Source organism: Camelus ferus, chromosome 19 (assembly GCF_009834535.1).
Source record: "Camelus ferus isolate YT-003-E chromosome 19, BCGSAC_Cfer_1.0, whole genome shotgun sequence".
Lineage (NCBI taxonomy): Eukaryota > Metazoa > Chordata > Mammalia > Artiodactyla > Camelidae > Camelus > Camelus ferus.
This window is the reverse complement of record NC_045714.1, coordinates 40,124,445-40,148,422: the sequence shown is the minus strand read 5'-3', so window position 1 is coordinate 40,148,422 and position 23,978 is coordinate 40,124,445. Positions and strand designations below refer to the sequence as shown.

Genomic DNA, 23,978 nt, shown 5'->3' with positions numbered 1-23,978 from the left:
CACGCAGGGGTGCCAGTGCAGTGCCAAAACCAGTGCAGCAGTGCATGCATTGGTTCATTCGGTCCCCCGCTGTGACCCAGGGAAGGGAGCTTCAATTATTATCACTCCCTTAAAAAAAAACCTGTTTATTGAAGCCTTACAGGCCTGTGCAGAAAAGTCCACAAATAACAGCCTGATGAGTTTCCACAAACTGAATTCACCCAAGAAACCTGCACTCAGGTTCAAAAAAATAGAACAATTGATACAACACCAAAAGCATAAGTGATAAAAGAGAAGACTGATAAATTGGGCTTCATAAACATTTACTACTTCTGTGTTTCAAAGGGTACCATCCAGAAAGTGAAAAGACAACACACAGCACGGGGAAAATATTTGAAATCATCTCTCTGATAAGTCCAGAATCTATAAAGATCCTTTACAATTCAATAATAAAAAGGCAAGTAACCAAGTTTAAAATAGGCAAAGGACTTGAATATACATTTCTCCAAAAAAGATATACAGATGCTAATAAACAAATGAAGATATGGTCAACATATTTAGCCATTAAGAAATGAAAATAGAAACCACAGAGAGATGCCACTTCCCAGCAACCAGATAGCTACGATCAGTAAGACAGATAACAAGTGTGGGTGAGGATATGGAAAAATTGGAACCCTCATATATTGCTGCTGGAAACATAAAATGGTATACAGCTGCTTCGGAAAACAGTTTGACAGCTCTTCAAAAACACAGAGTTAAACACAGAGTTACTGTTTGATTCATCAGTTCCACTCCTAGCGGAATCAGAGAAAAAACACATTATGTCCACACAAAAAGTTGAACACAAATACTCACAGAAGCATTATTCATAGTAGCTAAAAAGTAGAAACAACTTAAATGTCCACCAACTTATGAATGGATAAATAAAATGTGGTATATCCATACAATGGAATATTATTTAGCATTAAAAAGCAATAAAGTATTGATACATGCTACAACATGGATGAAACCTGAAAACATTTTCCTAAATGAAAAGGCCACATATTCCATGATTCCAATTTTATGACATGTCCAGAATAAACAAATAGAAAATAGATTAGTGGTTACCTAGAGTCAGGAGATGAGGGAGGGTGAAGGTGAGGTCAAGAGGATTAGGGTGACTTTTTTTTCTTTTCCTTTTTTTTTATTAAAAAAATTTTTAATTGAAGTATAGTTGATTTATGGTGTTGTATTAGTTTCTGGTGAACAGCACAGTGATTCAGATATATATATAGATAGATAGATAGATAGATAGATAGATAGATAGATAGATAGATAGAGATAGATAGATAGATAGATAGATAGATAGATAGATAGATAGATATATGTATATACACACACACACGTATATATTCTTTTTCATTATGGGGTACTATAAGCTATTGAATATAGTTCCTTGTACTATACAGTAGGACCTTGTTGTTTATCTACTGTGTACATAGTAGTTTGTATCAGCCAATCCCAAACTCCCAATTTAACCCCCTTTCCATCCTGGTAACCATATGTTTGTTTTCTATGTCTATGAGTCTCTATCTGTTTTGTAAATAAGTTCATTTGTGTCATTTTTTAGATTCCACTTATAAGTGATGTCATTTTCTTCTGACTGACTTACTTCACTTAGTATGATAATCTCTAGATCCACCCATGTTGCTGCAAATGACATTATTTCATCCTTTTTTATGGCTGAGTAGTGTTCCATTGTGTGTGTGTGTGTGTGTGTGTGTGTGTGTGTGTGTGTGTGTGTGTGTATACCACCTTTTCTTTATCCATTCATTTGTTGATGGACATTTAGGTTGCTTCCATGTCTTGGCTATTGTAAAATGTGCTATGAACATTGGAGTGTGTATGGCTTTTCAAATTAGAGTTTTCTCCAGATATATGCCCAGGATTGGGATTGCTTGATCCATATGGTAGCTCTATTTTTAGTTTTTAAAGAACTTCCATACTGTTTTCCATAGTGGCTGCATCAATTTACATTCCCACCAAGAGTGTAGGAGAGTTCCTTTTTCTCCACACCTTCTCCAAGGGGTGACTGCTAATGAGTATTTTCTTTGGAGGAATGATGAAAATGTTCTAAAATAATATTATGATAATGGTTGCATAACTTGTAAATATACTTAAAAACCATTGAATTTTACACTTTAAATAAATGAACTTTGTGGTATGTAAATTATATCTCAATAAAGCTGTTAAAAAATAAAAAGATACTCCATGCCTTTTTTCACGCTGTTCCAATTCCTGGATTGCCCCTACCTTCTAGTTATCTGAATGCCCCCCAAAAAAGACAATTTCTAAGGCCCAACTCAAGTGCATTACAATGATTTCCTTGATCCATTCTCATTAGAAGCAATTTCTCTCTCCTCTGAACTCCCACATTAATTCAAGTCATTCACTCAGAGGTGATTTATAAGACATCTATCATGTGTCTGGCTGGCACTTATTATATTTCACATGATTATTTAAGACCTGATTTCATCTCTGCTACTATATTGTAAGCTTTTGGAGGGAGGAGATTATATCTTGTTCCATTCTGTGTACTCAGAACCCAGCCATGTGACTGGCACACAAAAGGCATTCAAGGAAGGTATGTAGAATTCCTTCTACATTTCCTTTTTCTCATATCAGCCTCCTTCCAGGACATAGCTTCTCAATGGAAGGTTCCAGGCCTGACGCATCCTTGTATTCCCCATAGAAACAGCCCAGTACTTAGTAGATATTTTTTAGTAAACACAAAATGACTAAGTGATGAAGATGGCTTTAGTTTCCATCATAACTGTCCAGTGAAAGGTTTTGAAAGGAGGTGAGACTTACATCCATGTATGGAGGATGTGTAGGGATAAGTGAGGATTTTAAATCCAAATGGGAAACAGTAGGAAGGAAGGGATGTGATCTTGCAAATATCTGCATGGAACAGGAAACCATAAGAGATACCTAGAAGAATTAAAATGAGAATGAAACAAAAGTTCTAGAAATAAAAATATAATAACTGAATCTTAAAACTCAATGATTAAGCTTGATCATGGATTAGACAGAGCTGAAGAGAGAATTAGTGAAGCAGAAGATAAATGATCTAGAATATAGCACAGAGAAATATGTAGATGTAAAATATAAAAGAGAAATTAGAAGGCATGGAAGATAGGGTGAGAAAGTGTAAAACAGCTTTATTAGGAATTTCAGAAGGATACAAAAGAGAATAAGAGGCAGACACAATAATTGAAGGGATAATGACTGAGAGCTCTCCAAAACTGATGAGAGCTAATAATCCACAAATTCAGGAATCTCAACAAACCCCAAGCTAAACAATAAAGATAAATCCATGTCTAAACACAAAATGGTAAAGCTAAAGAATATCAAAGACAAAGAGAAAAATCTAATGAGCATCCAGAGAATAAGAGAAATACCTTCAAAAGAATGACTGAGTGATGCTGAGTTCCAAATAGCAACAGTCAGTGGAAGCCAAGTGATGGTGAAATGGTATCTTTGATGTGCCAAGAGGAAATATCTACCCAACTAAAATTCTATACTCACCAAAAAGTACCTGAAGAACAGGGCTTAAATGAAGACATTTTCAGATAAACAAAATAAGAGCTTTCTGCTCATATAACCTCATTCAAGAAAATCCTAAAGGATGTATTTCATGTAGTAGGAATATGAACCCTGACAGAGGGCTTGAGACAAAAGAAGGAATGAAGAGCAAAGAAATAGATAAATATATCTGCAGGTATATTTGACCATTAGCTATACAAACAGTAATATTAATGTCTTGTAGAATTTCTTTCTCTCTTTTTTATTTGACAGATTTATAATACAAGAAAAATATGCCATACACATCGAGGTAGCATTTTGGTGGCTGGAAAAAAATTAAGGTACTGACTATATAAAGTTAAATAATCATGTTGTAATTTCAGGGGTAATATTTTAAAAAATAGAAACAATGTATAATCTCCACACTAGTGGAGAGAGGAAACAGAATTTTAAAAATCAATCTAAAATAGCACAAAAAGAATAGAAAAATAACATAGAAAGGGTGAGATAAAGCACAAAATAAGCTAGTGGATTTACACCCATATACATCAATATTGTTATTAAATATCGAAAAGCTAAATGCTTCAGTTAAAATACAAAGATCGATGTATAGCTTGGATTTGAAAAATCCAACTATATGTGGTTTGTAAGAGGCATATGGGAAACATAGAGATATAAAAGGATGGAGAGATTTATGTAACTTATAAAAGAATGGTGGTGTAACTATATTAATATAAAATAAAATGTATTATTAAAAATATTACTAGAGATAAGAAGGGTGCTGTATAAGGGTAAAAGTAATTTTAATTTATAAACGCATATAACTGTTTTAATTTTGTATATACCTAATGACACAGTTTCAAACTATACAAAACAAAAATTGAGAGAACAATAAGGAGAAAAATACAAATTTAAATCATAATGAAAGATTTTAATATAGCTCTCTCAGTATTTGACAGAACATGGAGACAAAAAGTCAGCATGGATATAGAAGATGGATTTATCAGATAGGGATAGGTTGTGCTGCAATAACAAAAAAATCCAGTCTCAGTGGCTCAGTACAACAAAGGTTTATTTCTCACTTACACAAAGTCCAGTGGAGTCAGGCAGTTCTCAGGAACAGTTCTCCTCCAGGCAGTGGCCCGGAGACCAGTCTTTTCCCATCACATGCCTCTGCCATCTCAACGTGTGGTTTCCACAACTGTATCTCAAGAAGATTGAGTGTAGAGGTAGCACACTGGCTCTTAAATGCCTTGGCCCAGAAGTTACACACACATCACTTCCATTCATATCCTCTTTAGCCAGAACTGGTCACATGGTCTCTCCTATTCTAAGGGTACTGAGAAGTATAGTCTGCCTTTGTTTCCAGAAAAGAGAGGAAAACCAGGTAGGAATGAGCATTTATAGTCTCTATGCAGGGGATTTAAACCAAACGATGAACAAATTTGACCTAATAGACACATATAGCTAATTCTGTGTCCAACATCTTATTTTCAAACACCTAAGACAATTTACAGAATGTAACTACAACCTGGGCTATAAAGCCAGTCTCACCAAATTTCAAAGAACTAAAATCATATGGAGCATATTACCTAACCATCTAGTTCTTATAACTAAGGTATAAATCAATAATGACAGATAATTAGAAATCTCCATAAGCTAGGAAATTTAAAAATACACTTCTAAATAACCCATGGGTTAAAGAAGAACTGACAAAGGAGGCTAGAAAATCTTTTGAATCAATTGATAACAAAGAAAATTCATATCAAAATTTGTAAGTGTAGATACATCAGTATGAAGAGGGAAATTTATAGTCTGACGTATGTCAGAGAGGAAAAGAAGCTGAAAATTGGTAAAATCAATATCCATCCAAAGAAGTTATAAAAAGAATGTCAAAACAAACCCAGTAAAAGCAGGAAGAAGTAAACAATAAAGGCAAAACCGAGAAATTAACAAAATAAGAAAGCAGAGATTAAAACAGAGCCAGAAGATGGTTCTTTGAAAAGACAGCAAAATGGACAAATCTTTCAATGAAATTCTTCTAGAGAAAAACAGAACTGGCATCAAAAAAAAAAAAAAAAAGAGTTACGAATAAAAACTGGGACATCAATGCAGATCCTGCCAATATTAAAGAAAACAGAGGGTATTCTGAACAACTTTCAGTCAATACATTTGAAAGTTTCAGTGACATGAGACCAACCAACAACCTAGCAAGGTGTAATATACCAATTTTCACTCAAGACAAAAGAAAATCTAGAGAATCCTCTAACAATTAAGAACACTGAAAACCCCTTTCATTAAGAAAACTTCAAGTCTAGATGGCTTCACTGGTAAGTTCTATCCAATATTCAGAGAAGAAGCAATTTTGGTCTTCCAGAGAATAGAAAAACAGTAAACAATTCCCAGATCATTTCATAAGACTAACATAACCCGCATACCAAAACAGCACAAAGACATAGCAAGAAAAGAAAATTACAGGCCAATTTTACTTGTAAAGCTAAATGAAAAATCCTTAATAAAGTATTAGCCATAAAAATCCATCAATATATAAAAGGTTATCACAACCAAAGTGGGGCTATTCCCAGGAACACAAGGTTGGTTTAACATTAGAAAATCTATTCATGCAATTCAGCACATAAACTGATTAAAGGACAAAAACTACATGGAGAAAACCACTTGATAAAAAAAATTAATATTGGAGAGGGGAGGGTATAGCTCAGTGGTAGAACACATGATTAGCATGCATGAGGTCCTGGGTTCAGTCCCCAGTATCTCCATTAAAAATAAACCTAGTTACCTATCCCCCCACAAAAAATTAAAAATAAATAAAAGGCCTTGCAAAAAAAATTTGTGATGAGAACAAGTTTTTTTAAATTAATATTTACTCACGATTTTAAAACTAAAAAATTATAATCTATAAAATTATGAACAGAAAGGAATTTCCATACTTTGATAAAGATTATGTCTGCAGCTAACATAATGAATGGTAAAATATTGCAGGCTTTCCTTTTGAGATCAGGAAGTTAAGGACGCCCACTGCACCCATTTTATTCAACATTTTACTGGCAGTCTTATTCAGTGTAGTGAGGCGAAATAAGAAATAACAGTCATCCCTGGAAAAATTGTATTTGGAAAAGTTGTATTTGGAAAAGAAATAAAAGTCATCTTTCAAAGGTGCTATAATTAGCATGTATAGAGAAACGTCAAAATGATCTACAACTGTGTTATTTAAATTAACAAGAAAATTTAGCATTTTTATTAACTACAAAATAAACGTATTAAAAATATGTTTCTACATAACGACCTACTGAATTATCGAATGAAGCTGCAGTGGGAAGCCGGGAAGATTTGCACTTGAGAGGCAAGAAGATCTTCTGAGCGTTCAGAGGTCAGTGGGTGCGAAGGGGTTACTCTGTGTGTGAGTGAGCTTCCCATAACTGGAAGGGTTCAAGCAGGGGCAGGACAGGATGGGCTGCATACAGCGGTGCTGGAGAAGGAAACTGGACTCATGGTGAGAGGCTTGTTCTCCCCAGGCTGGACCTCAGCTCTTCTCACAGTTAGCCCTGGGAGGCAGCCTCTTTTCTTTCTTTCGGCGCCTCTCAAAATCAATTTAATCCTGGTCAAGTGGGTAAAATAAGCCAGGATTTAAGGTTCTGGAACATGTTTGTAATAATCCCTAATCTTATCTCTGTCCACCCCTATCTCCTAGGCGCTCCTTTCAGAGAAAACCCACAATGGTATTTCTCTTGCCCTCTCCTGTCCTACTCCACCCCACCAACTTATCTTCCAAGTTCAAGCTCTGTGGTAGAGCGCACAGCTCCCCTGAGTGTGGTGGGTGTTAGCCTTGGAGCTTCAGGAACAAACTTGAGAGGGTTCACCCTGTTCAAAGCCTTCAAAGGCTCCCTACTGCCTAGAATGATGTTTGTTTGTTTTTTGTGTTTTTTTCCAACACACAGACCCCTTGGAGAAAGGCAAATCCTTCTTGCAAACAGCACCCTGGAGTATCTACTATGTGCCCAGCCCTCTGCTATGGCTTTACAGGCTTAACTTCATTGAACACCCATGATTGCCATGAGGTAGGACCTATTATTAGCTCCCCAGGTCACACACTAAATGGGGATTTGGGATTGGAACATTCTCAGTACAGCCCACACATTCTGAAACACCATGCTACCTGGTCTGGTTTGGTTTGATTTTTGTAGCTTTGTTTTCCAAGTCAAATTTGACATGCTCCCCTAAAGGCACAACATGGAAGAGTGGGAATGCTTTTACAGGGGGCCTGGACTCCTCAACTCTCCCAGTTGATCCCCCAAAGTAGCTCCCCCCAAACCACTAAGCCACCAGATCCCCAATCCTCACCAGAGGGGCCCAGGAGGCAGAGCACATAAGCGTGCAGATGTTAGCGTCAGACGGCCCTGTGCTTTCCAGCTACCTGACCTAGGGCCTCAGTTTCCTCACCTGCAAAATGGGGCTCATGGGCTTTCCTACTTTTGCAGGGTTATTTTGAGGATTAAATGAGACGGTGAATGTAGGGCTCGTCACCCAGGAGGTGCTGCAAACATGTTGTCTGTGGTTACTGGCAGCCTCTGGGGTTTGGGGTAGCCCCTCAGCACCTCTCTCTGGACTCTCAACACAGCAGATTAGGGGCCATGAACTCCAGAAGGTGCTGCCACCCAGGAAATGAGGCAGCCCTGACCCCTGCAGGGACATGGCCATAGAACCTCATTGGCTCTACCTGCCGCTGGAGAATCAGAGGCAGATGCCGGGAAATGAGGCTGTTAATAAATCTGTCAGTTTCCAGGATCCCGCTCCATCCACAGTCCGGGGCCCCTGCTCTGACAGGCACTGCAGGAGGGCGGAGGCCCAGCTGGCAGCAGACCCAACTGTTGGCAGAGCTGCTAGATAACTCTGTAATGAACTGTCCCTCAAGTGGGAGGCATTAACAGTGCTGCATGGCCCCTGGGGTTAACCCTTCCCTTTCCAGGCCCAGGGAAGCTGAAAGCACATCTTGTGTGAGGGAGGGCTATAGGATTACCTATTGCTGCCTAACAAGTTACCCCAAAATTCAGCAGCTGGAAATAAAAAATAACTATTAACTCTCAGTTTCTGTGGCTCAGGAGTCTGAAAATGGCTTAACTTAACTCAAGATTTTCCAGATAGTGGCAATCCAGCTGTCAGCCTTGGTGGCAGTCAGGTCAAGGCTTGACTTGGGGAGGATCAGATTCCAAACTCACTCGCACAGCTGTTGGCCGGCCTCCAAACAGCTGTGTCCAAGCTCACTCACACGGGCCTGTCCACAAAGCTGCCTCACGTCAAGGCAGCTGTCTTTCCCCAGGCAAGCGATGAAGAGGAAGCAGGAGAAAGCAGCCAAGATGGGAGGCACAGTCCTTTCAGAACCCCACATTTTTACCTGTCACTTCTGACATTTTCAATTTGTTAGTTGTCAGTCAGTAAGTCCAGCCCACACTCAGGAGGGAATTACACAAGGGTGGGAACCGGGAAGCAGGGGATCCCTGGGGGTCATCTCAGAGGCTGCCCATGTCAGGGGGCTGCTGCCAGGACACACACATAGATTAGAGGCCTGGTGCTCCTGCCCAGAGAGCCAGGCGTTGGCCTCAACTCCTCATTCCATCTATCGCCAAACCCTGCTGATTCAAAGTCCTAACTAGCTCTCAAGTCTCAGCACTCGCCATCTCTTGACCATCATGGCTCCGCCCAGGCCCCCATCAAGTCTCACAGGATGTCCTCACTCGTCACCACCTGCTTGCTGGTCCCCCTCGCATCTATTCTGCTCCCCTTGGTACCCCCCATCCCTCCCACCATCACCTGCTGCTTCCCAATAGTATTCAGAGGAGTCTTTTCAAAACACAGATCTGACACGGTTTTGCCTTGCTGAGAATCCTTTGGAGGCTTTCCAAGATTCTTAGCATGAAGACCCAAGTCTTCTCCGTGGATGACAAGATTCTGCAGGGTCTGGCTCGCCCTGACCCTCAGCGGCCCCACCACACAGCAGTGCTGGCCCCTTTCAGTGCCTCGAACATGCCTTGTGCCCTCCCGGCACGGCCTTCACATGTGACGTGCTTCCTGTGGAAACATTTTTCTCATCCCCTTCACTTAGTTAACTCCTCATCACCCTTGGGATCTCGGCTCAAGAGTCATTTCCTTGAAGAAGCTGTCCCCATCCAAGCCTAACTAGGTTCAATTCACCTGTTGAAAACACATCCTCGTGTCACAGCACTTTGCCAGGCCCACTGCGCCTTCACCTGACTGGTCACTGTCTGTCTCCCCTGAGATTCTAAATGCTTGATGGCAGGGACTGTATCTGGCTTTGCCAGCTGCATCCACAGTGCCTATCACCAGTGGGTGTTTAAGAAACACATACTGAATTAAGAAAAAAATTAAAGTCCTTGGGCAGATGATAAAACCACAACTTTGAAACATAATTCTTTAGAATCACAGACCTCCAGGGCTGCAAAGGGCTCAGAAACCAGCCAGCCAACCTCCTCAGAGGACACTGAGGCCCAGAGACAGGGGAGAACTGTCCGGGCTGCAGAGTGAGTGGGAACAGGGCAAGAGCCAGTCTCCTGTGTGACCCCCTCACCTGCCATTTCCCATCTGTCATAAGACTCACTTACCTTCTGTCACCACCGAAACTTCACCACTGGCACTTGATGAACGCTAACAGATTATCTCCATCAGCCCTAAAACCTTGGCACAAAAACTCCAGAAGCTGCAAAGCCTCCCTTCTGGTAAACTCTTTTCTTAGCTCTGGAACTACCAGTTCCAAAAATGCAGAGACAGTTCTGAAAACAGCCATTTCGCCCATATCAAGAATAAGGCTTGCTTTTGAAAATTCTCCGTTTGGGGTTCCTCCAAACAGAGCCCTAGACCATCTGAGATGGCAGGGCCCTGAGATATTCTGGGCCAATTCCAGAAGGGGAAACTGAGGCCAGAGAAGGACAGGGAATTTCCCAAGGTCACCCAGGGAATCAGAGACAGGGCTGGGACCAGAACCTGGGCCCCCTCCACTCTCTGGCCAGTGCTCCTGTCTCTACAGCAGGCTGCAAGTAGCCAGACTGAATTAACCTCAAGGTTCCTGCAAGTTCTGGTCTGAGGCTAAGATTCTTCTAAGAACAGGGATTCATCCTCGGACTATAGTCAGCTTTGCAGACTCCTGTTGCAAGTCCTCAGCAGAGACTGATTTTCTACGTGCGAAAATGACAATATAGCATTCCAAAATAAAGTGGCATTCTAAGGACAAACTGATATTGAAAAATAATTCAAAATTGGGATCCAAATCAGTTGCCAATGTTTAAAAACTAAAATATTTTATTTGCAAATCCAGTTTTCCACATTCTCTTAGAAAAATTGGACAACCTGGCAATACTGATTCTCCCTTACGGCATGCGACACTTGGCTGAACTGCACAGTGCTGTCACACACTCGCCTGTCCGCAGCTGGCCAAGTTACGTCCTTTCTATTGCCTTCCCAGGTCTTGAAGGCATTTGAGTTTGTACCCCTGTTCTATTGGATTTGAGAATCCCCTCTGTAACTATTCCCCAGATGAGGGGTAGCATAGGCACTGTTTGTTGCCTCCAGGGGCAGGGAGTTTGCTTCCAGTCTGTTACATGGCTGGTCAAGTGGATGGTGGTGGGGAGGGAGAGCTTGATTTGAACCATGGCTTATCTGAATCCATGTATAACAAGTCATGCTGTCTAATGAACTTTAATTACCTTGGAATGAGGACTCTCCATGCTTGTTTTGGCTGAGGCAGATAAGAAAGCCACTCTTGGGAATGACTTCATAGATTTCCAGGCCATCAGAATGAAATCCAGATGCCATTGCATTCCAGGCAGACTAGGGGCCAGGTCTGGATGGTCCTTTTGAAGTTTCAAAGGCAACCCGTGCTGATATCCAACGAGGGTTTGGAGGTCTGTCTTCAGGTTCTTGAGCAATGATAGCTGTCAGTTAAATTGCCTTCCTATGACCTTGCCAGGAGCTGTCACCACCAACCCATGTTTCATCATCCATTGGGGTGGGGGGTCTTACAGGCATCTCAGGCCGCTGAGTACCTCATCAGGAGGTCACCCAGGGAATCTGGGTAGACACTCTTATAGAGTTCTTGGCGAGCTTCAGGCTTTGGAACTTTGAAAGCAATGGCTTTGTTCCTACCACACTTATCAGTAGTCAAATCTCAAAGCCAATGGAAACATTGGAGTCCAGGACTGTTCCTTCTGGGAGGGCCCTTGTATACTTCATCTCCTCTAACTCTCTGCCTTAACTAAGCAGCTCCCAAAGGCACCCCAGACAAGGAGAGTCAGCCAGCCTTGGTGGGGCAGTGTCTTCTGGATAATGGGTCAGAAGCTCTCCCCATTTTCAACTCCCGCCCTCTGTTTTATCCTCAACTTAAGGACCGTTTTTCCTGCCTGTCTTCATCTACCTACACTGAGCACCACCACATTTACTCTCTCGTCTGCAGACTAAACTGTTCCAGGTCATCCTTCCTGGGAGGCCTTGATCTTGAGGCTTGGCCACTCTCCTGCAACTGGCCGGTGTCCCTCCTCAGTATCTTCTCACAACAGCTGTGACTGTAAGAGGACACAGTTCTTGCTCTATGACTCCCGGAGAAGAACAGCCGAGTCCAGACAGCTGTCCCACATCCCAGGCTCACATGCCCAGAGTTTGCACGGATTGCTCCATATCAGTAAACAGCTTTTATTTATTTAACAAATACTCATGTAGCTCAGCTTACTTTAGCAATATTTATCAAATCCCCATAATGCTCAGCATTAAGAGCCTATTATCATCCAGGGTGTACAGATGATGAAACCAAGACACAGGGAAGAAAGTTACTTGGCCAAAGTGTCAGTTAAGTGGGGAGATCGGGACTTAAACTCAGATCATTGGAGACTGGAACTAGTGCTCGCAACCACCCCGTGCTGCCTCTCCATGCAGTTGTTAACGTTAAACACAAGGATGAAGATCTCCAGGGAGATCTGGAAATACCAAGTGTTCCCGATATGTCAGCCTCACCCTGAGATGTGAAGAGACTTGTCTGAAGTCACTCCATTCATCACTGACGGAGTTGGGACTTCAACAGGGTTCCAAATTTAGGGCTCTTTGCTCTAACCTAGAGCATGCCAAGTGAACTAATCAGATTTAATTGAAGCGGAATCCTCCAGGGTGGCATCACAAAGATTCTATCCAGGGAAGTGAAATGGATTTTAACCTGGCTTTGAGCCCACATGTTTATCTAACAGGCCACAATTACCCACTGGGTTCCTGGCCAGGGAGAGAGAACCACCCAACCTAGGCATCTGATAGTTTGAAAGTGCATATGTTAGGAGATACATGGAGACCACATTAATTCATAGCCCAATAATGTGCAAGTCATCATGGTCTCTGTTGGGCTGAAGTGTATATTACATTAATTCGGGGATGGGCAAACTTTTGTAAAGGGTCAGATAGTAAATATGTTGGGAAAGGCGGTGGTCCCGGAGACTGAAACATTTTCTTACAGGAAGATAAGGATGCTCACAGCCAACGCTGGACATACCACCTTGTTTGCAAATGTCTTTCCCCTGCTAACAGGCTTGATGTGCATGTCTTTGTTCTGCTTAAGCATGTGCATCATAAGGCACGTGGCCAACCCCACTGCTTGTATCTACTCCTGGTGGGAGGTCCTCCTCCTGCAGAACAAGAGGGGCGCGTGCAGATCATCTTCCTGCATCAGCTACAGGACAGGACCTGCTGGCCCTGGGGAACCAATGCTCACTATTAAAGCAGATCTTGTGTGGTCTCTTCTCCCTGTGAGTGAAGCATCTTTCTACCTAGTTGCCTAGGTGACCCATGTCTTTCTTGGTGACTCTGACACCTGAAACCACGCACTTTAAATTTCTTACTATCTCTGCCTTTTAATTGAGGCATTTAGACAATTCATATTTAATGTGATGACTGATACGATCGGATATTAGTGTATCATCTTGCTGTTTGCTTTCTACATGCATCAACTATTCTTGGCTCCATTTTTTTCCTCCCTTCTTTTGGAATAATTGAATAATTTTTATGATTTCATTGCATCTCCATTGTTTACTTACTAGCTACAACTCTGTTATTTCAGTGGTTGTTTTAGTTTTTTTAGTGTATATCTTTACCTTATCCCTTATCACATTATACCCTCAAGTGACATTATAACTTCATAAATACTATAAGATCCTTTTAATAAAATACTTCCATTTTTCTCCCTTCTGACTTTGTTATTGTTGTCATACATTTTGCTTTTTTGTATGTTATAAAACCCCAGTACATTATTATTTTTGTTTAAACAGCCAATAATCTTTTACAGACACTTAAATTATAAGAAAAAATTATATACTTCCCTGTGGAGTCATTTTTAGTGCTCTCCATTCCTTCGTGTAGATCCAGATTTCTATTTGATATCATTTTTCTTCAGTCTAAAAAACTTCCTTTAATATTTTTTATAATTCAGGTCTAGTGGTGATGAATTAGTTCAGCTTTTGTTGCTTTGAGAAAGTTTTTCTTTCACCTTCATTTTTTTCTTCTTCTCTTTTTAAATTAAAGTAAAATTGACTTACAAAATTAAATTAGTTTCAGCATAGTGACAATATTTTTAAACATTATAAAATGATCATCACAATAAGTCTAGTTACCACCTGTCACCACACACAGTTATTCCGATATTATTGACTATACTCCCTATGCTGTACAATACATCCCATGGCTTATTTATAATTGGAAGTTTGTTCCTCTTAATCTCCCTCACCTATTTCATCCATTCCCCCAACCACCTTTCCGTCTGGCAACCACCAGTTTGACCTCTGTATCTATGAGTCTGTTCTGTTTTGTTATGCTTGCTTTGTTTTTTAAATTCCACATATAAGTGAAATCATATGTGTTTGTCTTTCTCTGTCTGACTTATTTCACTTAGCATAATACCCTCTAGGTCCACCCATGTTGTCACAAATGGCAAGATCTCGTTCTTTTTTAGAGCTGAGTAATATTTCATTGTACATCTATATCCCATCTTCTTTATCCATTCACCCGTTGATGGTCACTTAGGTTACTTCTATATCTTGGCTATTGTAAATAATGCTGCAATGAGCATAGGGGTCCATATATCTTTTCAAATTAGTGTTTTTGTTTTCTTCAGAAAAATACCCAGAAGTAGAATTGCTGGATCACGTGGCAGTTCTATCTTTATTTTCTTGAGGAAACTTCATACTGTTTTCCATGGTGGCTGCACCAGTTTACATTCTCACCAACCGGGCACAAGGGTTCTGTTTTCTCTGACTCCTCACCAACTTTTGTTATTTATTGTTGTTGTTGTTTTTCTTTTGATGACAGCCATTCTGACAGGTGTGAGGTGACATCTCCTTGTGGTTTGATTTGCATTTCCCTGATGATTAGTGATGTTGAGCGTCTTTCATGTGTCTGTTGGCCAATTGTGTGTCTTCTTTGGAAAAAAGATCTATTCAGGTCCGCTGCCCATTTTATAATAGGTTTTTTTTTTTTATATTGAGCTGTATATTTTGGATATTAACCCCCTTTTTGCTAATGTTTGCAAATATCTTCTTCCATTCAGGTATTTTTAAAAATGTCCTCAGCAATCCACTGGTTGTTTAGTAGCATATTGTTTAGCCTCCATGTGTTTGTGTTTTATGTTGTTTTCTTTTTCCTTATAGTTGATTTCTAGTCTCATAATCATGGTCAGCAAAGATGCCTGGTATGATTTCAATCTATTTAAATTTACTGAGACTTGTTTGTGACCCAGCATGTGTTCTCTTCTGAAGAATGTTCCATATGCACTTGAAAAGAATGTCTATTTTGCTGCTTTTAGATGGAATATTCTCTCTCTATGTATATCTATTAAGTTAATCTGGTCTAATGTGTCGGTCAAGGACAGTGTCTTACTGATTTTCTGTCTGGATGATCTGTCCATGGATGTAAGTGGGGTGTTAATGTCCCCTACTATTATTGTGTTACTGTCAATTTCTCCCTTTCTGTTTGCTATGATTTGCTGTATGTATTTAGGTACTCCTATGTTAGGTGCATATGTATTTAAAATCATTATATCTTTTCATTGTTCCTTTTTTCATTATATAATGTCCTTTGTCTCTTGTTACAGACTTTGTTTTAAAGGCTATTTTATCTAAGCATTGCTACCCAAGCTTTCTTTTACTTTCTGTTCACATAGAATCCATTTTTTCATCCTCTCACTTTCAGTAGTGTTGAGTCTTTAGATCTAAAGTGAGTCTTGTAGGTGGTATATACATGGGTCTTTTTTTTTTTTTTAATTCATTCAGCTACTCTATGTTTTTCATTGGAGCATTTAGTCCATTTACATTTAAAGTAATTGATAGGTATGTACTTGAGGCCATTTTGTTCATTGTCTTCTGGTTGTTTCTGTAGTTCCTTTCTGTTCCTTTCTTCTTTTGCTCTCTTCCTTAGTGATTTAATGACTATCTTTAGTGCTATGTTTGGATTCCTTTCTCTTTGTGTGTGTGTGTGTATCTATTACAGCTTTTTGGCTTGTGGCTACCATGCGGTTCATTTATAACTATATATACCTATATATACACACACATATATATTGTATATTTTAAGTTGATGATCTCTTAAGTTCAAACACATTCTAACAACCAAGCATTTTTATTCCCCCAGCCCATGTTAAATGTTTTTGACATATTTTACACCTTTTTGTTTTGTGCATCCCTGAACTACTTATTGTAGATATAGATGATTTACTACTTTTGACTTTTAACCTTCCCACTAGCTTTATAAGTGATCAATCTACCACCTTTACTGAATGTTTTCCTGTACCAATGAGATTTTTCCTTTTGTAATTTTCATATGTCTAGTTGTAGTATTATCTCTTCTGCTTGGAGAAGTCCCTTTAACACTTCTTGTAAAGTCAGTTTAGTGGTGCTGGACTATTTTAGCTTTTGCTTGTCTGTGAAACTCTTGGTCGCTCTTTCAAATCTGAATGACAGCCTTGCTGGGTAGAGTATTCTTCCTTGTAGGTTTTTTCCTTTCATCACTTTAAATATATCATGGTACTTCTTTTTGACCTGCAAAGTTTCTGCTGAAAAGTCAGCTGATAGTCTAATGGGAGTTCCCTTCTATGTAACTTGTTGCTTTTCTGTTGCTGCTTTTAAGAGTCTCTCTTTGTCTTTAATTTTTTGCCAGTTTAATCATAATGTGTCTTGTGGAAATTTTTGGGTTCATTTAGTTTAGCCATTTAAGAGAGGACTCTATTTCCTATAGCCCTCCAGCTCTCCTGTATGCAAGCCTGCTGGCCTTCAAAATCAGACATTCTGGTGGCTTATCTTCTTGGTGCTGGACCCCTAGACTGGGGAGCCTGATGTGGGGCTCAGACCCCTCGCTCCTAAGGAAGAGCCCCTGCAAATGTGATTATCCTCCCAATTGTGGGTCACCTACCTGGGGGTGTGGGTCCTGACTACACTGCATCTTCACCCCATCCTACCCATCTTGTTGCCTGTGGGAGGAGGTGAGCTCAGGGTCTTCCTACTCTGCCATCTTGGCCACACCCCTATCCATTTTTGAAAGACATTTTTGATAAATATAGAATTCTAAATATTTTTCTTTTCCCATTCAACACTGTAAAGATGTTATGCCATTCCTTTTTGGCTTGCACAGTTTATGACAAGAAGTCTGCTGCTACTCTGATCTGTATTCTTCTGTATGTGTTTCTTTTTATTCATTATCAGTGGTTTAGCAATTTGACTATGATGTGTCTTGGGATGTAATTTTTTTTCCATGTTTATTCTGCTTGAGGACACTGAGTTTCTTGGACCCATGCCTCTATCATTTTCATCATATTTGAGGAATGGCCATTATTTCTTCAAATATTTTTTCCGTCTCTTTCTTTCCTCTCCTGGTACGTATTTTTTACACTTGGTATTGTTTCATAGGCTATACCGTTCATTCCTTTTCTGACACTTTCTCTTTGTGCTTCATTTTGAATCATGTTTTATTTCTATGCCTGTAATTTCACTGATCTGTTCTGCTGCAAATTCTCATTTCTTCTGCTGGTAATCCCATTCAGTTTAATTTCTATGCATCCTCTCCAAAAATTTGATTTGGATTTAAAAAAAAATATGTATCATGTGTCTTTCCTCATTATATTCATGGCTTCCTTTATATCCTTAAGTATTTATAATATTATTTAAGGTCTTTTCAGCTAATTCTATCGTTTGTGTCATTCTGGATCTACTGAATTATTTTTCTCCTGGTTCTGATCATATTTTTCTACTTCTTTTCATGCCTGGTGATTTTGTGGTTGTTGTTGGATGCCAAACATAATAGATTTTATGTTGTTTAGTGCTGAGTTTTGTGTATTTTTTTAAATGATGCTGGACTTTGTTCTGCCAAGCAGTTACATCACTTGCAGATCAGTTTCAGGATTAATATTAAGCTTGTTTTACGGCAAGCTAAAAGCAGTCTTTACTCTAGGACTAGTCTGCCTGTCACTACAAAGGCATAACCTTAAGATTTTATCCAACACACTGTGTTACAAGGCCTCTTTAGCCTGGCTAGCAGACACTTCAACTATCCCTAGACCTCTGTGAGCCCTTGGAATTACTTGACCTGCTTCTTTCTATTTTTCCTTTCTCTGGTTGCATGGAGTTTCATCCCACACATATCCTGATCAGAACTCACCTAAGGGTCAAGGGCACCCTCGCGGATTTTCTGAGCTCTGTCTCTGTGCAGCTACCTCCTCTCTGTTGTTTTTCCCTGTAAATTTTAGCTGTCTCAGCCTTCCTGAACTCTGATCTCTGTGTCCTCAATTCAGTGATAACAGTGGGCCTCTGGTTCCACATCTCTGTGCTGAAGATTTGAAACATCCTAAATGAATAAGGTGAGCAATCACCTCTACCTGTGTTTCCTTCTCTCAGGGATTCACAGCCCTGTGCTTCCTGACATCCAATGTCTGAAAATACTTGTTTTATATATTTTGTCTGCTTTTCTAGTTGTTTATGATGGAGGGCAAGTTCCATAGCACTTAATCCTTCCTGGGTGGAACTGAAAATCCCTACCCTAGTTGTTTTCACCATTGGTTTATACTTCAAAATATCATTTAACTAATAGACGGTGACTTCATTAAAAGTTGTTAGAGACAGTTTAAGAAAATTGTGTTTGGCGTTAGTTCATGAGTATTTTTGAGTTTTATAGTTCTACCAGGAAGTCAGGCTCTGTCAAGATTTTATGAAAAGTCGAACTGGGAAAAGGTTGACCCGAATTGATCAAGACACAATCCATTACTTAATCTTTAAATTCACCTTTAAAAGTGTTCAAGATTTTGACAGTGGTGCCAAGACCATTCAAGGGGAAAGAGTAATCTCTTCAGCAGATGGTGCTGGGTGAGATAACTGCATATCCACGTGCAAGCATGAGGCTGAACCCTTACATCACACCGTATGCAAAACTTAACTTAAAAATGTACCAGTTACCTCAGTGTAAGAGCTAAAATTATAAAATCCTAGAAGAAAACATAGGGATAAACTTTCATGGCATTGGATTTGGCAGTGTTTACTTAGATATGACACAAAAGCACCAGCAGCACAAGAAAAAAAACAGGTAATAGAATTCATCAAAAATTAAAATTTATGTACATCAAAGGACACCATCAAGAGAGTGAAAAGACACCTATATCATAGGAGAAAATATCTGCAAATTATGTATCTGGTAAGGATCTAGTATCCAAAATACATAAAGAACTCTTACAATTCAACAACAACAGAGGTAACCCAATTCAAAAATGGGCAAAGGACTTGAATAGACATTTCTCCAGAGAAGATCTATAAATGGGCAGTAAGCACATGAAAAGATGCTCAATGTCATTAGGAAAATGCAAATCAAAACCACAATGAGCTATCACTTCATATCCCCTAGGATAGCTATTGTTATGGATTGAATTGTGTCCCCCTCCCCACCAAAATGTTCCTGACCTCCAGTATCTGTGAATGTGAACTTATTTGGAAATACAATCTTTACAGATGTAATCAAGCGAGGATGAGGTCATTAAGGTGGACCTTAATCCAATATGACTTGGGTACATATAAAAGGGCGAGATTTGGACAAAGGCACAGAGGGAAGATGGCCATGTGAAGATGGAGGCAGAGATTATAGAGTTACGATACCATAAACCAAGGAATGCCTGGGGCTACCAGAAGCTGGAAGAGGCAATGAAGGATCCTCTCCTAGGGATCTGGAGGGACCGTGGCCCTGTGAACACCGTCATTTTGGATTTCTAGCCTCCAGAACTATGAGACAATACATTTGCTGTTTTTAGCTACCGAGTTTGTGGTACTTTCTTATGGAGCCCTAGGACAGCAATACAGCTGTAATTTTAGATATGGAAAATAACAAATGTTGGCAAATGTGATGGTTAATTTTATGTGTCTACTTGGCTGGGCCACAGTGCCCATATATTTGGTCAGACATTAATTTGGATTTTTCTGTGAAGTTGTTTTTAGTATGAGATTAACATTTAAATTGATGGACTTTTGAGAAGATCAGATTACCTTCCACAATGTGGGTGGGTCTCATCTAATCAGTCAACGATCTTAATGAAACAAAGACTGATACTCCTCTTGAGTAAGAAAGAATTCTGCCAGCAGACTGCCTCTGGATTTAAACTGTATGTCTTTCTTGGGTCTCCAGGTGCTTGTTTACTCTGCAGACTTTACACTTACTAAGCTTCCACAATTGTGTGAGCAAATTCTGTAAAAGAAATTATCTATCTATCATCTATCTAGCTATCTATCTATCTAAACCTCTTGTTGATTCTGTTTCTCTGGAAAGCCCTGACTAATAGAGGAAAGAAGTGGAGAATTTAGTACCCTCGTACATTGCTGATGGAAATGTAAATGGTGCAGCCACTGTGGAAAATCATTTGGTGGTTCCACAATCAGTTAAACATAGAGTTAACATACGACCCAGCATTTCCACTCCAAGGCATATATCTAAAACAACTGAAAACAGGTGTTTGGGGTTGTGGGGTATAGCTCTGTGGTAGTGTGTGTGCTTGGCATGCACAAGGTCCTGGGTTCAATCCCCAGTGCCTCTGTTAAAAACAAAAAACAGGTGTTCAAACAAAAATTTGTATGAGAATGTTCATAGCTAGGTTCAGGGTTAGGGCTAGGTGCGTAGTTAAGGCTAGGTTCAAAAAAAAAAAAAAAAAAAAAAAGAATGTTCATAACAACACTACTGACAATAGCCAAAAAGGCAAAAGCCACTCAAATGTCCATCAGCTGACTGATAAATATTGGTGGATATAAGGCATATCCATACAATGGAATATTATTCAACCATTAAAAAATAAAATCCTGATAAATGCTACAACATTAATGAACATTGATAACATTATGGTGAGTGGACAAAAAGACACAAAAAGTCACATATTGTATAATTCCATTTATATTAAATATCCAGAATAGGCAATTTCATAAAGACACAAAGCAGATTAGTGGTTCCCAGGGGCGTGGGAGTAGGAGTGATTGCTTAATGACTATGGGGTTTCCTTTTCCTTTTAAGGGGATGAAAATATTCTAAAACTAGCTTGTGATGGTTGCACAACACTGTAAATGTATTAAATACCACTGAATCATACACTTTTCCCCCTTTTCTCTTTTTTTGTGTGGAGGTACTAGGGATTAAACTCAAGACCTCGTTCATGCTAAGTATGTGCTCTACCACCGAGTTATACTGACCCCCTAGTCATACACTTTTAAAATGGCTAAAATGGTAAATTCATATCATGCATTTTATGACAACTTAAAAAACTGTGCTCAATACACACATAATTCTTGAACCTATTAATTAAGAAACAAATTGAACTTGTGGAAATGCACTTTTTAACAAAAATGAAACAATGAATCAAGAATTAAAGGCCATAAAACAAATCATGTGTGTAACCATTACGATAAACAAGGAGGCTTGTGGAATTATAATCACAAAGCAACTGTATTTTTGTCTCATACTGTCCCTTGCAATCCAACTTGTAAGTGTATCCCTTAACTCTAGAAGCAAACTCAGGCCTCTACAACTTCTCTAGTCAATCTTATTTAATAACAACAACAACAACAATAATATCACTCTGTGGTAACAGTTAAGGTGCAAAACAGTAGTCTCAGTTCAAAAATTTAAATGTCCAATCCTGGTTATGATCAAAATGGCTTATCATCTGAAGCTGAGGCTTCTCTGGGCCTCCTGCAGACGGGAAGCCAGCATCAGGGAAGTGAGATCTTCCTTGTGTATTAAGGTTTCTGATGGTTCCATGGGAACCGGGACATGGGAGTGAGGAAAGGAAGGCAAAGCAAGAAAAAAATGCTTAGCTGAGATGTGGTGACTGGGCACTAGCTTGGCAAGAGTTTAACTGCATCTTTCTCCTCCGACATGGGCTCCTCCAATGCTCCCCAGGATGGCTCATCCATCCTCTCCCTTCTCCCAGTCATCCCACCTTCATCCCCCAGGGATCTCAGGGGTGACGCCTTCCCCCGTGGCTCTGCTTTCTGCTCCACTGTCAGCACTGTGAGTCGGAAGTCTAAGTCCACCTCCTGGAGGAAAACTTCGCCTCTTGGTCAGGCTCTGAGATGACCCTGTGCCAGCTCTCTTGCACACAGCCCCCATCTGGTCCTCGGGAGGTGCGCGTGCATCCCCTGCCCCAATCAGCTCCAGAAGTGAAGGCTGCACTCAGCTGAGACACCACTCCTTTGCTCCATCATCAAAGTACGCAGACAGCCACTGGTATCTAACCCTTTCGATTTTTCCAGGCCAAGGTCTGGTTAATCCATGGAACTGTCACCCTCTAGAGGATGCAAATTAAGCTCCACTGAGGCCCTTTCTCTATCTGTGAGGTGAGGGGCAGCTGGCAGCCACTACTCTCCCTTAGGAGATTCCAAACACACAAACGGCTCTCTTTAAAGAAATCCCCACCCAAAACTCTCCTTCAACTTTTTTTATACCCTCAGTGTGGGTAAGGGAGTGTAAGAGGGCTACAGGTTTCTGACCATCTCCATTATAAATACAGCATACCATATAGATATGTGGTATCTATTATCGCCTTTCTCCAAAACATCCATTTTAACCTCATTAAATGTACATTTAAATACCTGCAATCATTACTGAATATAGTAACATCTACTGCTGAGCCCGATCTGTCCCAGACATGGCATTAGGCCCTTTTAACAAACATCATTTAAAGTTATTAATAGGTATGTTTGTAACGACTCTGATTTATCAATTTCTTAAGAGTTCATACAGATGACTGTCATTTAAAAATCTACAGAGTGCAGTATTATTGATTCTCAGGAGCAAGAAACACTCTGAAAACCTAGTTGCAGAACTTTCGATCTGGAAAGGACTTCAGAGGTGAGTTAACCTCACTCATTTCCTTCAAGCAGCAGCTGAGGTCCCGAGAGGCTGAGGGACTTGACCAAGGTCATCACAGTGAGAGATCAGAAGATGGGGGTTATCACTTTCCACAGCTGCCTCTTATTCATAAAAAGTATTAAGTTCTGATTCATATTGCTCATTTTAATATTTATCAAACCAGTGGTAGAAATGAATTCTTAATGCAAAATAATTATTTCAGAGTCTTAAAAAATTGAACAAACTGGGCTTTCAACACTAGATAAAGCTGTGTGAGTCCCAATCTACTGTACAGGAGAAGAATGGATTCTTAATTGTATCTGTGCTTCAGAGTGGAAGAATGATTTTTAAATGGAAAATCCCACGGAGGTGGCGATGAGAAATGAGTTTAGCTAGATGAATGATCTTAGGAGAAAGTAAGATAGCAAGCCAGGCTGAAGAGTAGCTTTTTCGTTGAGTTCAACTAAACCACATGTAGATTGTCTGTGCCCAGACAGTGAACTACCGCGTTTACTTTCATCTTCCTAGTCTTGGCACTGTCTCTTACGTTCTGATCCTTGTGGTCTACAGTCTTCAGGATTTCATATATATTTTTAAGAAAGTTGAGTGTACACAGCACAATGATGACGTTATTAATCTATCTAACAAACACTCCTGGGAACCTAGGACATGCCATCCAGCACTCTGATTTCAGTCCTGCATTCTTCTGCAACACAACTACCATATGCTTTAGGGCTGGCAGGGTGTCTAGAAATAACTCAGACCAGCACATTTCAGAGATAAGCAAACTGAGGCCCAGAGAAGAAAGTACCTCACCCAGGAGGGGCACACAGAGAGTTCATGGCTCTAGTCACAAAAGTTAAGCATTTTGACAGATTCATGAACCCTTGGGCAGTTCTGGCTTCTGCTCTGAGGACCTCAGAGTCACATTTTGTAGCCTGAAGTGCTAATTAAACCAGAGGAGTTACGGAGTTACTATTGATAGGAAGGAGGCAAGACATTAACTAGGCCACGAAACCTGG

General features: G+C 39.9%; 1 protein-coding gene across 1 annotated transcript in view; it reads right to left on the bottom strand.

The window, feature by feature from the left end:
• RPRD1B (regulation of nuclear pre-mRNA domain containing 1B) overlaps nt 1-23,978 on the bottom strand; it is a 77,445-nt gene that overhangs the window by 7,698 nt on the left and 45,769 nt on the right. The gene's annotated exons all lie outside the window — the stretch shown is intronic.